Source organism: Amblyomma maculatum, chromosome 3 (assembly GCF_055883805.1).
Source record: "Amblyomma maculatum isolate TAMU_Amacu chromosome 3, ASM5588380v1, whole genome shotgun sequence".
NCBI lineage: Eukaryota > Metazoa > Arthropoda > Arachnida > Ixodida > Ixodidae > Amblyomma > Amblyomma maculatum.
The window spans coordinates 14,053,136-14,067,845 of record NC_139346.1 but is presented as its reverse complement, the minus strand read 5'-3'; positions in this window follow the sequence as shown (position 1 = coordinate 14,067,845).

Sequence of the window (14,710 nt, the reverse complement as noted above, 5' to 3'; positions counted from 1 at the left end):
ACCACAAAAGAGGCGGTACAGGGAGATATAGGCTGGGCATCTTTCTAAGTACGGGAAGCTTAGAATAAAATATTGTATCAGGAACGCCTGACATAATTCGACAATAACAGGTGGGCAGATAAAGTATTTAAATATGCATACCTAAAAAAGCGTTGAGTCACATTGGAGTAAAAGAACCAGGAAACTAACCAGTAAGTATGCTGGTCACGAGGACGAAGAAATAAAGAGCGTTAAGCTAGAGGTGAAAAACACTGAAGGTAAAAATTGTATAAATTCAATGGAAAAGAAACGAAGTGTAGAACTATACCGAAAGCTGAAAAGGCCGATCAGGAAGGAAGCTTTCTTTTATAACTCAAGAGGTAATGCGTTTTGATGCTAGATCGGATGCCTTAGAACATGCAACTACAAAAAAAAAGTTAACCATGATGATCACATATTCCCGTGGTAAATTCATAGAAACAATTGCCCATCTTATACTCGAATGTGATGGTATCCATCCGGAAGACGATGCAGGCGCAGTCACTCTTCCTGGGGCCCTGGGGTTTAGAGATACCAGTGGGTGAATGAACCTGCGGTGGAAGCTAGCAAAAACTATTGGAAATTTGGTGGTTTAAATGCAGACATGTGTGGAAATGTTAGTAACCTAGAAACAAAAATTAATAAATGGAATGATGATATAGTTAACTGATCTAAAACAATAATTAAGATATAGGCAAAAAACAAGCATGAGAGCAACTGCTACCACACTGTTTCAAGGGGGACGCTCCTATATACTATACATCCATCCATCGATTCTATAGCCTCCAGCGCGCGCGTTGGCAGCACATGGCAATGCGGTATGTGATTTTGCTCGCTTTGCTCGTGCGCTATCACGCAATCAATTTCGCTTTAGCGTTCGTATCTTGTTATTAGGAAGTGACAGCAGTGAGCATGAATTATGTAGCACCAGCTACAAGGAATTTAACGAAGCTGTGGCGAAACGAAGAACTGATTATCACTGTTTTGCTCCAGGCTATCACGTGTCACCAAACCATATCCCGTAGAAGCACTCGAGCAGACGACGCTCTGGCGCGTGGTTGGATGGATGGAATATAGGAGCGTCCTCTTTGAAACGGGGTGGTAGCAATAGCTATCATGCTCATTTTTCTTCCTATATCTTAATTATTGTTTTATATTGGTTAATTATACCATCGTTCTCTTTATTAAATTTTTGTTTCTACATTACGAACATTATGTCACTTTTCTGCTTTTAAGCCACCAATCTTGCAGTCGTTTTTTGCTAGCTTCAACCGCCGGTTTATTCACCCGGCCACTGGTATCTCTAAACCCAAGAGCTTCAGGAATAGTGACAGCGCCTGCATCGACTTTCGGATGGATACCATTACGTGGATGGATGGATGGAATATGGGAGCGTCCCCTTTGAAACGGGGTGGTAGCAGTAGCTATCATGCTCATTTTTCTCCCTATATCTTAATTATTGATTTAGAATGGTTAACTAAACCACCATTCTATTTATTAAATTTTGTTCCTACATTACTAACATTATGTCACTTCTCTGCTTTTAAGCCACCAATCTTCCAGTCGTCTTTTGCTAGTTTCCACCGCCGGTTTATTCACCCGGCCACTGTTATCTCTAAAGCCCAGAGCTTCAGGAACAGTGATTGCGCATGCACCAACTTCCGGATGGATACCATTACATTCCAGTATAATATGGTCAATTGTTTCACTGGAGTTTCCACGTACAGCACATGCGTCATCTCCATTGTTAAATTTCTTTTTGTAGCTGCGTGTTCTAAGGCACCCTGATCTAGCTTCAAAAAGTAGGGCACTGCCTCTTGAGTTATCAAAGAAATCTTCCTTCCTGATCTGCATTTTCCACTTTCGGTATAATTCCACACTCTGTTTCTTTTCCATCGAATTTATCCAATTTTACCTTCTGTGCTTTTCACCTGTTGCTTAATGCTCTTTATTTCTCCGTCCTTGTTACTAGCATAATTACTAGTTAGTTTCCTAGTTCTTTTCCTCCATTGTGAGTCAACGCTTTTTAGGTACAGGTATTTAAATACTTTAGCTGCCCATCTGTTACTGTCCAATTTCCTCAGGCGTTCCTCATATAATATTTTACTCTGAGCTTCCTGTACTTCGAAAGATGCCCAGCCCATATCGCCCTGTACAGCCTCGTTTGTAGTTTTGCCGTGGGCACCTAGTGCTAATCGTGCAACGGATCTCTGATTTGTTTCTAATGTCGACTGTACCTCGTGATTCCTCTGAGCAGCGTCACCTGGCGGGAAATAGTTCATATATGTGTTAACGAATAAGAACGCATTTAAAGGCCACTGTCGTTTTTGTGGCTCAATGAATTAACACCACCTATCACTGCACTGATCAAGCATCTGTTCGACTCCTGTATTGTAGTATTTTGTGTGAATATTTTTTACCTTTGGTTTCACCGTATTATTTCCTGCCTTCAGTTCAGGTTGCGTTGACATTTCAGTAACAATCGGTATGAACCACTCTTCTTAGTTATCCTGCCTCCAGTGATGCCTTTAGGTTGCATTCAGAAACACCTTTCAGCGAAAATCGCCGTTTAACTCGTCTGCGCCTACGGGTTTGGCAATACGCTGCCGGGCGCGCCAAATGTTCGTCGCACCAAGAGACAACGAGTGGGAACATTCGAAGGGACGACCTCAAGGAATTAGCAGCAGTGTGTGAGCACCATTTTTAAGCCCATATTGCGCGACTACGTTCGTGTAATCGACGGCGTTCAAGTGCGTACACCCACAGGCCATTAGCTCCCGATGCCGTACCGACACTGCTTTCGGGGTGTCCAGCCTACCTCTGTTAAAACCCTTAAACGGAGGACCAAAAAAATTCGAGGACACTTTGGCTACTAAAGTGATGAAAGGCCTGAGTGCTGCATTCTGCTACGCGACGCGCATGTAGCGATGAATGCTGCTATGAGTAAAGCGAGCCATTACACTCTGACGTTCTACGAGTGCATTTATTCAGTGAATTCTGCTTGGCAGCGGTAGATCACGCTCCTTGTATCTTCGCAGTATTTCTACGTTTACTGTTGTGTGTTGTGATTTACCGGGTGCGAGGCATTAGTCATTAATTAACTAAGTACACATCTGTAACGAATTGGTATAAAAATAATTAGTCAGTAATTTCCAGCTGGTAATTAGTAGCTAATCAAATAATTATTCAGTGATTAGTAATGAGTAATTAACAAGTAGTAAGTTGTTAGCAATAAGTGCTTAGTAATTATTGTTTGATGAGTCAATTATTTGTGATCGATCAATGATTGGCATATGGCCATATAAGGCACGCATCCACGCATACTGTGGTGGTGCTCTGTGATTGCTCGAGACCTCTATGACGTCATCCCGTCTCGACCAATCAGAGCCGCCGCAAACGCATGACACTTTTGCTGACGACAATGATGAGCCAATAATGGCTTTCACCTTAAGAAGATCTGCTTGAAACAATTCCACTATTAAGCAAGTAGACAGCGCTGAAAACGAACATCAAGCACCGGGAGAGGAGGAGCACAAAACATTTATTAGATGCAAGGGTATTCGGGCCCCTGGCCCCCTGGGCAGGCGCACGGCTCTCCCGCAATCCAACATTCATGTGCAATCTGTCCATGACGTCGGCAGCCCGGCGAACTGTGATCTTTTGTTTCGCCGGGTCCTTAGAGCGTAGTGTGGTCTCCCAGTCTTCGCAATTCCAGAGTGGAACCGATCCGCCGGGGATAGGAGACGCCAGGCAGGTTAGTACGCTATGTGTCAGTGTCGCTTTAGCGGCTTGCAGAGGGGGCAGGTTGGCGGGATTGATTTCTAGTGAGATAATAGGGAGGGAATGGGTCCTCGTTTGTAATCGTCGCCAGAGATGCTGTTCCCTGGTGGTAAGTGAGGAGTGTGGTGGTAGGTATTGTTTCCCTTTGGCGCGGAAGTGTGTTGTGAGCTGAGCGGAGGCATGCATGCGCTCCTTCGAGAAATCTCCTCCGAGTTCCGCCTGCGCCCGGTTTCCCGACCCTCAGGCAAAGGAGTCGGCGGCCTCGTTTCCGGGATTTCCCGACTGCGCAGGTACCCACTCAGCGCGTCGAGGGAGGTAGGATTTGATGTGACTAGCTAACACTTGGCAGAGAGGTGTACCCTGCCTCTAGAGTAAGTTACAATAACGGTTTTGGAGCCGCTGATGATGTAGTTGGTGTCTGTCAGAGCCATGGCGATGGTGGTCTCTTCTGCTGTGGTGTCTGGTGGCCGTTCGAAACTGACGGGGTCGGTATTTGGTTGGTATACTACGGCCGTAGCTCCCCGGTCGTCTACAGCTGCATCTACCAAGACCGCATCCGGAGCGTCCCCGTACCAATTTGTAGCACCTCTGCAGTCCTGCGGCCTTGATTCCGCAAAGGGTGCATGTTTCGAGGTAGCGGTTTGACAGAGAGATTCTCTGATGTGGGATGGAAGCTTGCTTAGTTTTGGGTCGTCGGCAGGGATTCGGATGTTACGTTTGTGCAATATTTGTCTACCTGTGGGTAGGCAGCAAGGCATATGTATTGGGCTTTAAGGTGTGCTTCACTTAATTCGTGTATTGTATTGTGCAGCCCCAGGGCAAGCCGTTTCTCGTTTCTTGTGTTCCCTGGTAGAATCAGAGCCGTTCTTGTCGCCTGCGTCTAGCTGAGTTTCGGCAAGCCTAAGATAAGGGGTCGCGTAGAGATACGACTAACTGTGTAGGCGTGGATAATGCGGAGAGTATCAGCTTTTCGGAGTTCGTGACTCGTCTTGTTAGTTGCGCGGTTGCGGCGAGGGTTTGTTTCAGCCTTATTAGTGTCTATTTGTTCTTCCCGCCGTTCTGCAGATACAGACCAAGTATATGTAACATGTTTACACAAGGTACGCGTCAACCCTGAATGTGTATCTCAATGTTCGTGTGGTAGATCCCACATTTCGGCAGCAGGATTAGGAGCTCCGATTTGTCTGGAGAACATTCGAAGCCGATGGCAGTTGTGATAGCAGCTATGGTGTCAGCTACGATATATATGGTATTTTCGATTCGTCCGTCGGACCCATGTGTTGTCCAGAGAGTAATGTGGTCAGCATAGAGGGTGTGCTGAAGATGGGGGATAGCTTCTAATCTATGGGGAAGGGAAATAGGAAATAAAATAGGAAGGCTGATAGGACTAAGCCTTGTGGTGTTCCTATGCTAGCCAGCGTGTAGGGCTGTGTGTGGATGTGGTCGATGCGCAGTGTTGCTGTTCGGGTTTTTAAGAAGGCCTTTGCCTACCCGTGTACCTTGGTACCAACACTGAGGTCCGTCAATGCTTGTAGAATGGCGGTGTGTTTGACGTTATCGAAAGCGTTTTTGAGGTCAGTGGCTAGAATTGCCTTCGTATGGGCTGGCATGCTCGGGTCGAGTATGTCAGTAGTTATCTGTAGTAAGGCATCCTGGGAGTGGAGAGCCGAGGTCGAAAGCCTAGAATGGTCGATGCGGGCGCATGGTGGAATAGGTCGAATGGTTGAATAGGTCTTTGATTGTATGACGGGATCTGTCGCCGAGATTACGGAGTATGGCGTTGGTGACTCGGCCTTCCCCTGGTGTGGCGTTTCGATGTTTCTGGAGAGCTGTTTGTACTTCGGCGAATGTGATCTTCGCGTCTAGCTGAGTATTGGTTGTGCCCGCATAGGGGGGTAGCCATAGCTGCGGCTTTTTCAGAGTGGTATATATATGTTTGAGTTGCGCCAATAGTGACTGCGTGTCATCTTTCTGCTGGTGAGTTAGGCGTGCGATAGTGTTACGTTTGAATATGTTGCTTTGGGTGGAATCTAGAAGGTATTTAAGTCGTTGTCATGCGCGGGTGCTAGTAAGATTTTCTCGCAACCCTTCATATATTTGCGTCCAGTTTTGTCGGCATAGCTGATTGCCACGTTTCTCAACCTGTGCGGTAAGATCTCGTACTTTCAGCTGAAGTTTCTTATTGTACATCTGACTGATGAGAACTTTGGTTTAGCTGGCGTGGGTTTCTATTAAATGAGACATCTTCGTGCCGAGCGTCAGGACATCTTGCTGTGTTGTATAATGTTTGTGGGAGTCCTTGTCGCGAAGGAGGCGTTGGTACCAGTCCTCTAGTATTTTCCCTGGCTCTGCGAATGATGCTGATGGTACTCTCTAAATTTCTCCCAATTTGTAATGCCATATTTATATGTAGGCTTTTACCCTTTGGGCCCTGTGACGTTGAACGCTATGATGTAGTGATCACTACCTAGGGTGTTTGGTGTTCGTTCCCATTTCAGGTACCCGATATGCATCCCTAGCGTTAGGTCTGGACTGTCGTCCGTTTTGCTGACCTCGCCCTGTCGTGTGGGCAAGTCGAAATCATTGAACGTAGTCAGCTGTGACTGCTGTATCTGGTTGTAGAGAGCTTGTGCTCTACCATTGGTGCGGCTGTAGCCCCAGTCTCTGTGGGCGCATCTGCTCCGATCAATAAAGGTGTATTTTTTGCGTCTTGCGTGATGATTTGTAGAAGGTTAGCGCAGATCGTCGCGGGGCTGCTGGAGGACTTATATATGTTGGTTACTTTGAGAGAGTCCTTAGTTGTATCCTCGGGGAAGACTTCGATGGTGACATGTGCCAAGCTTTGTGTGTAGTCTCACATAGAATGCCGGAGTGCGCGTTTAATATAGGTGGTGATGGCTGGTTTTAGCCTATTTGGGGCATGATATGCGATATAGCCAGGTATATTTAGAGTTATTTGTGTGTCTTGTAGGAGTATCACGTCTGGGGCGTATGTGTGTGTGTTTAACAGCTGTGTGAAGGGGTCACGCTTTCGCCGTAGGCTGCGACAGTTCCAGAGCAAAATGCATAGCGAATTTTCGACTGGCGCTGGATGGTATGAATTAGCTTTCATTCTGCTGCTCACCCACGCTACTGGGTGCAGTCGGCGGGAGCATGGTTGCGGGTTAGTGTGGAAAGATCATGTGGGGGTAGAGGTGGGGGAGTGGGAGTGCAGCCAGTCTGGCATCGACTGTTTTCATGATGCGCACGATTGCGGTCTCGATCATGTTTTCAACCTTTGGAGTCTGTTGTTCGCAGACGGAGTTGAATTTCGTTTCTAATTGTTCAACTAATGAATGGAAGCGCTCTTGCAGTTGCTGTTCCTATTGGTCTAGTTTCGCCCGCAGTTTTTCTTCGAGTCGGGCTTCCAGTGCTTCGAGTATGGTTTGAGGTGGCTCCTGTTCTATGCGCTTCTTTTTTGGTGGGGGAAGATTCTGGTTCTGCAGAGTGGTTATGATAGTGGTTATGAGAGTCGTTCTGGTTCTGACTGGGCTGTCGAGGTGGAAGACGAGTGGAGGGATGTGATGGACGGGGGCGGGGGTTGGTTGTGGAGCTGGTGTTGAAGGCGTCTCACCTCCTGCCTTAGGCGAGCCAGCTCGTGTACTTGGTTTTCTCTGTGCGGGCAACATTGTCGGCCCATGTGAGGTCTGTTCATAGTCCGTCTGGTTTGTGCCGGCGTGTGGCTGCTCGACTGTGTCAAGAGCTTCTCCTTCTTGTGCTGCTTTGTCTGCGCGATCTCTCGGTTGGCGGGTCCTTGGCTTTGGTCTTGCTTGGACGCAGCTTTGCCCGGAATCTCCCTGTCCCGGTGTCGCCCGTTAATAATTAGGGGGGTATTATTAACGATGCTCCCTTAACGGTGCGCACACTCCCAGACACCCTTAGAGTGAGTGGGGGTAGCTGTTCCGGTCGCAAAGGAGATGCCCTCGACTTGCGTGGCAAGCTCAGCCGGAATTCAACTACCTTGTAGTGACAGAAGGGGGTGGTCGTTTGGTGCCCAGCGGTCGCCGGTTCAAACCAGAGTAAGGATCGGAGTCAGAAGTAACAAACAAAACACAATTTATGCACAGCAAGAGACGATACAAAGGAATACACAAGGTCACTTGAAATACAACAGACGAGAGGTTCACAGAATACAAACGCTAAGCATGCAACTACAGAATGATTCAATAACACAGGCTTTACAACAGATCAAACACGAGAGAGACATAAACAAACACCAAATTGTTCACCGGGCACTGTTGCAGTCCGACGCCTCAAGAGTCGCGATGTGGCCGCCATACGAGACGAGCGCCGCTCCCTTGAAAGTCCGTGGGCTTGCCAGCAGCGGGTGATCCCCGGGAGTCCAGCCGAAGCACAGGCGAGCACGTCGCAAAACACTGACGAACTGACTGACTGTCTGACTCAACAAGCGGCGCGGTCGCTTTAAATAGGGCGCGCCGCGTCTGTCTGTTAACACGCGCCAAAGCTAGCGCACACATACAGTTAGCTTCGCTGGTTAGAGCTCTCTCTTTTCCTCCCGTCGAGCCGCGCGTCGTCATTGGCTTCCGTGGCCATCGGGCAGGTGCTGTTGTTGGGATGGGTGCGGAAGGATATCGGCTGCGGCGCACACACTGTGAATGGCCTGTGGCTGCAGATCTGACAGGTAGAGTCCACCTTGTGACCTGAACACAACTTTACACGCCTATCGCGGAAGCTGTGTCATCCGCCAGTTACGAGAAAGGACCCCGCGCGTCTCTGCGCTCTGTTAGGCTGTTATGCGGGGTGCGACGTGTGGTTCCCCTGGATTGGTGAGCCGTTGGTCGTCTCATCGGCTGAATCACGATCTCGAAGGTGAGCTCCGTTCGATGGATGATAGGTACTCATTATGTTCGTTCATTCATTCGGGTTAAAATCTCCTCTATCAAGAGTCTCGCCCTCGACTTCTACGTGCATTTTCACGGGAGCTCGCTGGAGGAGGAGGGCGTCGCAGCCGTGCAAGCGGGGCCAGGCACGTAACGACAGTCTCCCGGGGGAATCGTCTTCAGAGCCGCTGCCGCACGATCTGGGCCAGATGCAGACAGTTTTCCACGCACTGGGACCCCACTTGGGGCATAGGGTCGAGGTTTGCGGGGAGGCACCGTAGCTTTATAAAAGACGTCTGCTCTCCTTGGGTGCTCGGAGGGAACTCCGCCGGGAGAGTTGGCTGCTACAGAATCATCGCCTTTATCGTTTCAGGCAATCCGTGCGCTCGCGCTTTTGCTGAGCTGTTGCCAGTTCGAGTTCAAAAGTTAGGGCTTAGTTTTTGCAACACCTTCTTTAAAATGCAAGCAAGGCTTGTGATTGCGCATGAACCAGCCGTGGTTTTCGAGCCTGTCGGAGGAAACGTTTGTGCTGGCATTTATTACCAAGGCGTGATGTGCACAGAAAAAACAGTTGTCTTTGTTGGCGACGCTGCAGCTGTATAGCAGGATGTCGAAGGAGCTTGTATTTCCAAGGGGGGTGGTGGTGAAAACGTTCATGAAAAACAGACTTACACGGAGGTTGCTCTAGGGTTAAACTTAGTGCCCTTCCCCTCACAAACACTAGGTGGATTGAACAGCGACGAGTGATGACATAGGCAAATGTTACCACTGCACTAGCCTGATTGTAGGCAATAAAAAGTAGGATAAATTACATAACAGTGAAATAAAATTGAACTTGCTAAAGCGTCGTCATATAGTGTTTAATAGCTCTGTATAATTGCACCGGACAGACTGTAGGTTTCAATTACTGTTAACTAGTAATTGTACATAAAACTGAACTTTCAACCATACAAATTACTCATATCCAACAGGATAGCTAAGCGGTCGAGTTGGTGATGCATTTTACAAAAAAATAGTGCGAACAAACGGGGATGAAAGGAAGAAAACACAGGAACAAACGCTGACTCTCTCTAATCACAGGAAACAAGCTTATATAAGCAAACAGATAACAAATAACAATAAAACACCCAAACGCACTATGTGATATCCAGATCACGGAGGATGGTTTGCTGACACACAATCTTGCTTTCTTTGCCATATTATACGCCGCGATGATTTCCCTGGTGTTTGTACAAAATGTCAGTAAAATGCAACGACAGGATTGACAATGATTAACTAGATTAGATTCTAATGAGGTCCCGTTTGCCCAATGTATAGGAGGATTTTATATAGGAGATTTGCGCTCCAAAGGGGTAGTTTATTAAATCCCCCTGTCAGAACAGCGAGAAGAGTCAGCACAATGGGTGGGAAAAGGGTTGATCTAACATGCGCTTTTGGCACGCTCTGCGCAGACGACCTGTGAACGGCAGGGATGCGAGAGAGGAGGCGAGAACCTCCTTCACGTTCCAGCTTTAGTACGCAGCTGGAGAGACCACGATTACTTTTTTTTCTATACAAAACGATGCGCCAGGCAAAATCGTTTGGGCAAGATGGCAAGTACATTTAGGAGAGTACCTTTACTGCTTCACCGGCAGAAAAAGCAGTCGTGCAGATCTGATAAGGCGCGTGGTCTCTCCACTTTTTCTCGCTAACACACGTCTCAAAAGGAAGGCCTTTGACCAGAAAAGTCTCGTAAATTGCCCAACTTTTGCCTATGCTCAGTTGACAATGGTCCAGAGTGAGGCCTGCTTCAGGAACCATAAATTCCGCCTATGCTATCGCTTTCGGGACCCATCATAAGTAAAACACATGATATCGAATCTGAAAGGCTCAGTGGTTACGCTCGAGTTCTAAATACAAGTACAGGGGTACTTAATGAGTTCGTTCGTCCTCATCCATCATTTTTTGTCTCTACGTTGCAAACTAGCTGTGAATGATTCGGTTTTGTATGCGTTGTGGCCTCCCACAGACGTTTTTCGCAATCACCATAACAATGAAAATCTCTGAGGACAACACCGTTTTGGTGTCTTTCTACGTATTCTTCTCTACATCAACTTTCAATATAAATAAAAATATATCGCACAATATTGATGCACAAGTCGTTACGACCAGTCCAATAAGACCCTTAAACAGCAATCGCTGTAGGTGGTCACTAAGCGAAGAAAATGCAAGCAGAATTGCATTCCAGGTTTTAAAAATATGTCCAACAGTAGGGAAAAGACGGAAATGAGGACGGTAATGTTGAGATGACCGGCCATGAGCGCGGTGGTGTGCTCACCCCAGACGTTCGTTTTAAGAGCAGTGAGAGCTCGTTTTTGCGCGTCTTCAGACCGACAGACTTTGATACATATATTATGGTGAGGCTACCCAAACCTAATAGAAAATAATATGCCTCTGCCACTAGGTATAAAGGGCTTATAGTTCTTCTCCTATAGCGTTCAACGCATCTGCAATGAAGATTCACTATTCTATCCGCCTGTTTCACACCGCAACCAGACGCCAATCACACGGGGTGAAGTAAATTAGATGCGACCGCTGTCGGGGACCCCGCTTCACCAGCCACATGAGAAACTGCTGCGCCAAATGCGATCGGCATGAATGTGGTGCTGCAGTGGAAGGTATCGAATTCTAAGAAAAAAAGAAAAACTATTGGTAACCGGATGCTCGTGCCTCTCTCAGATAACGGCATCCAGACGGCCTGAAGAAGGCCTTTTGCCGCGCGTTCGATCTGCTCTTCACATTTCAGGCAAGCACGCTAGTCGGGACTGCATTAAAGAAACTGTACAGGAATAAAAATTATGTGCGCTGTCGTGTCAATCGAAAAACGCAATCCGCGTTAAGGGGAAGGTGATTGCGAAAAACGTCTGTGTGTTGCTTGATGCCACAGCGCATCAGGAACTTGATTCTGCTGCTTCCAACTTCCAACTTTTAATGCGAACGAATTGCGTGAACATGTTACACTCTGAAAAGTCTGGCGTCATCGTCAATGCATACGCAAAAAGTCAGTTCATGCGCAAATAAATCCGGTCTTTTTCAGAGAGCGTGATAAAAGCGGAACTAACACGTTAGCATATCAGCTCCGATTGCACGATTTCTCGCTTTACACGCTGTTTCGTTGTTCCGATAACAGTGCTAGCAAGATCCTGAAAAAGTCCCCACAAGTAAGGCAGTAGATGGCTACGAAACCTTTAAATTCCGTCACTGGCATTTTTTACGTTCTCTCAACCTGTCGATCAAATTGGTAGATGCCTTGATTCTACCAATTCGATCATTGGAATAATATGGAATAGGGGTTTTATGTAGTCATTCACATTTAGGGTGAACACGCGAAGGGGTGGTTGCTCTCATCAAAGCGCCGCTGCGTTCTATACAGCCGCATATCGAAACAAATTTGAGTCGAAATTGAGAGACATGGAGGTAATGGTTCACATGGCCTGCCAATTATCTGCATTGGGTGGCCGGGTTGGATGCAAAGGTGCTTTGACAAGAAAGTCCACTTGCTTGTGTTTTCCCTTTAACAGCGAAGGACCCCGCACAGCAGGCCCTCCAGAGCATGGTTCTCCGTCATGGTCGAACTACCGGCTGATACTCCCTGTGCATATATCTTGTAAATAAAAGGGAGCCAAGAGTTCTCTCTCTGCTCGCTCGCCTTCAGGCCATGATACACCGACAAAACGACCTATTCTGCGAGCCCGAAACGCCTCAGAGCCACCCAAATCTGTAAAACTCCGCAGCATAAAGCGCAGACAACCACCGCAAAGATATGCGACGCCGTAGCTTTAAAGGCTACCATGTTTGGATTGAAAACAAAAAACGTGAGATGTCACGTACTGCGCAGTCATGCAAACACGCTTAGTCGGCGAGGAGACGCTCTCTTCGTATTATCTGACCGCTCACCGCTGTAACCACTCTTTTTGAACATAGTCATTCACGCGTAATGCATCCTTGCGTATATATTTTCCTCACCAACTGTACGTGTGATTAAAAATAATATCTGATAGCGTGTCAACTATTGAAGGACAATGAATATAGCTACGTAAATCAGGGGGGGGGGGGGGTTATTTATTTATTTTATTTATGAATACTGCAATCCCATGCGGGATTTTAGCAGGGTGGGATACATCCTTATAGACAATAACATAGGCAACAACAACAAGAATACAAAGTTCAATAAGAGGCGGAAACAACAAACAAAGTAAGTCATGGCAAAACAGATGGTTGTAATGATTACACAAAACCGGACAGATTAAGGCGTGAACAAAATAAGTTTACAGATGGCTGTGAAACAGTGTCATTGTCTAATTTATTCCATTCGGTGATAGTCCTGGGAAAGAAAGAATATTTCAAGCAGTTATTGCGAGTGGAATAAGGAGCTATTGTTAGGGCGTGTCTTTGTCTTGTGGCATATCCTGTAGAGAAAGAAATTATATGTGACACGTCAACTTTGTAATCACCCTTTATCAACTGAAATAGAAATTTTAGGCGCAGTGCTCTGTTCCTTTCGGTAAGAGAAGGAAGTTTGGCCTTTGCTAAAAGTGTTGTCATTGAGGTGCGCCCAAAGCTATTGTAAATAAAACGGACTGCCCTCTTCTGCAAATTTTCAATCATATTGGTGTGTTTTTGTGTATAGGGATACCAGATAATAGAGGCGTATTCTATGCTTGGAAGGACAATGGTTTTATAAGCCATTAACCGGACAGCGGGTGTGGATAGTTTTAATGCTCGTCTTAGAAAAAAGAGTTTTTGATTAGCATTACTTTCTACGTATTTAATATGATTTGTCCAGCTAAGATCTTTTGAAATCCAAAGACCGAGGTATTTAAACTGCTCAACTTCAGATAGAAAAATATTCCGGGCTGAATACCTGAAATGAAGAGGGTTCTTTTTATGGGTTATTTTCATAAATACTGTTTTCTCAAAATTAACCTCCATTTGCCATTCTTCACACCATGAAACAGCTCTTTGAAATGATTCATTTAGCTTTAACTGATCATTAGCGCTGTTAATTTCAGAATAAATGACGCAATCGTCGGCGTACAGGTTAATCTTAACATCAATGTTATTTGTAATATCATTGAGAAAAATCAAGAATAAAAGAGGTCCAATAACAGAGCCTTGCGGCACGCCGGAGTCAACTGAAACCTTCGAAGAACTCTGATTCTTAAAAGAAACATATTGTTGTCTGTTCGAAAGATAGCAAGAGATCCAATTAATGAGCTGTGGGTTTGCTAATATTTTATCTAACTTAAATAGTAACTTTTTATGTGAAACTTTGTCAAAAGCTTTTGCAAAGTCCATAAAGATTGCATCGATTTGTTTACCTGAATTTATTGTAGCTGCGAAATCATGTACGGTAATAGCTAACTGTGTGGACGTGGAAAAACCTCTTCTGAAACCATGTTGAGCGCTTGATAGAATGTTGTACTTGTCAAGAAATTCAGAAATATGTTTGTGTATTATATGCTCAAGAAGCTTACATGATGTTGAAGTTAATGAAATGGGGCGGTAATTTGTAATTTGATTTTTCTTACCACTCTTATGGAGAGGCTTTATTTTTGCTGTTCTCCAGTCTCTTGGAACTTGACTGTCACACAAAGACTTAGAGAACAAAGCACATAAATACTTTGAAGTCCAGGAAGCATAACGTTTCAGAAAATCATTGGGAATGCCATCTGGCCCGGGTGATTTTTTAACCTCTAGATTTAAAAGTAGATTGAGTATGCCTTGTTCAGTGATGTTAATGTCATGTATTGGTGGATATGAATTATAGAAGTTTGATAGAATGCCATTGTCTTTAGTGAAAACAGACTTGAAATGGGAATTAAAAGCACTTGCAATTTGACAACCATCTTCACATTCAACACCGTTAATTTCAAACACTTCATTCGTTCTACATGTAGGTGTAATCAGCCTCCAGAATCTCTCGGGGGACGATGAAATGAAATTGGGAAGTTTTACACCATAGTATTGATGTTTGTCAAAAGCTACTTGTG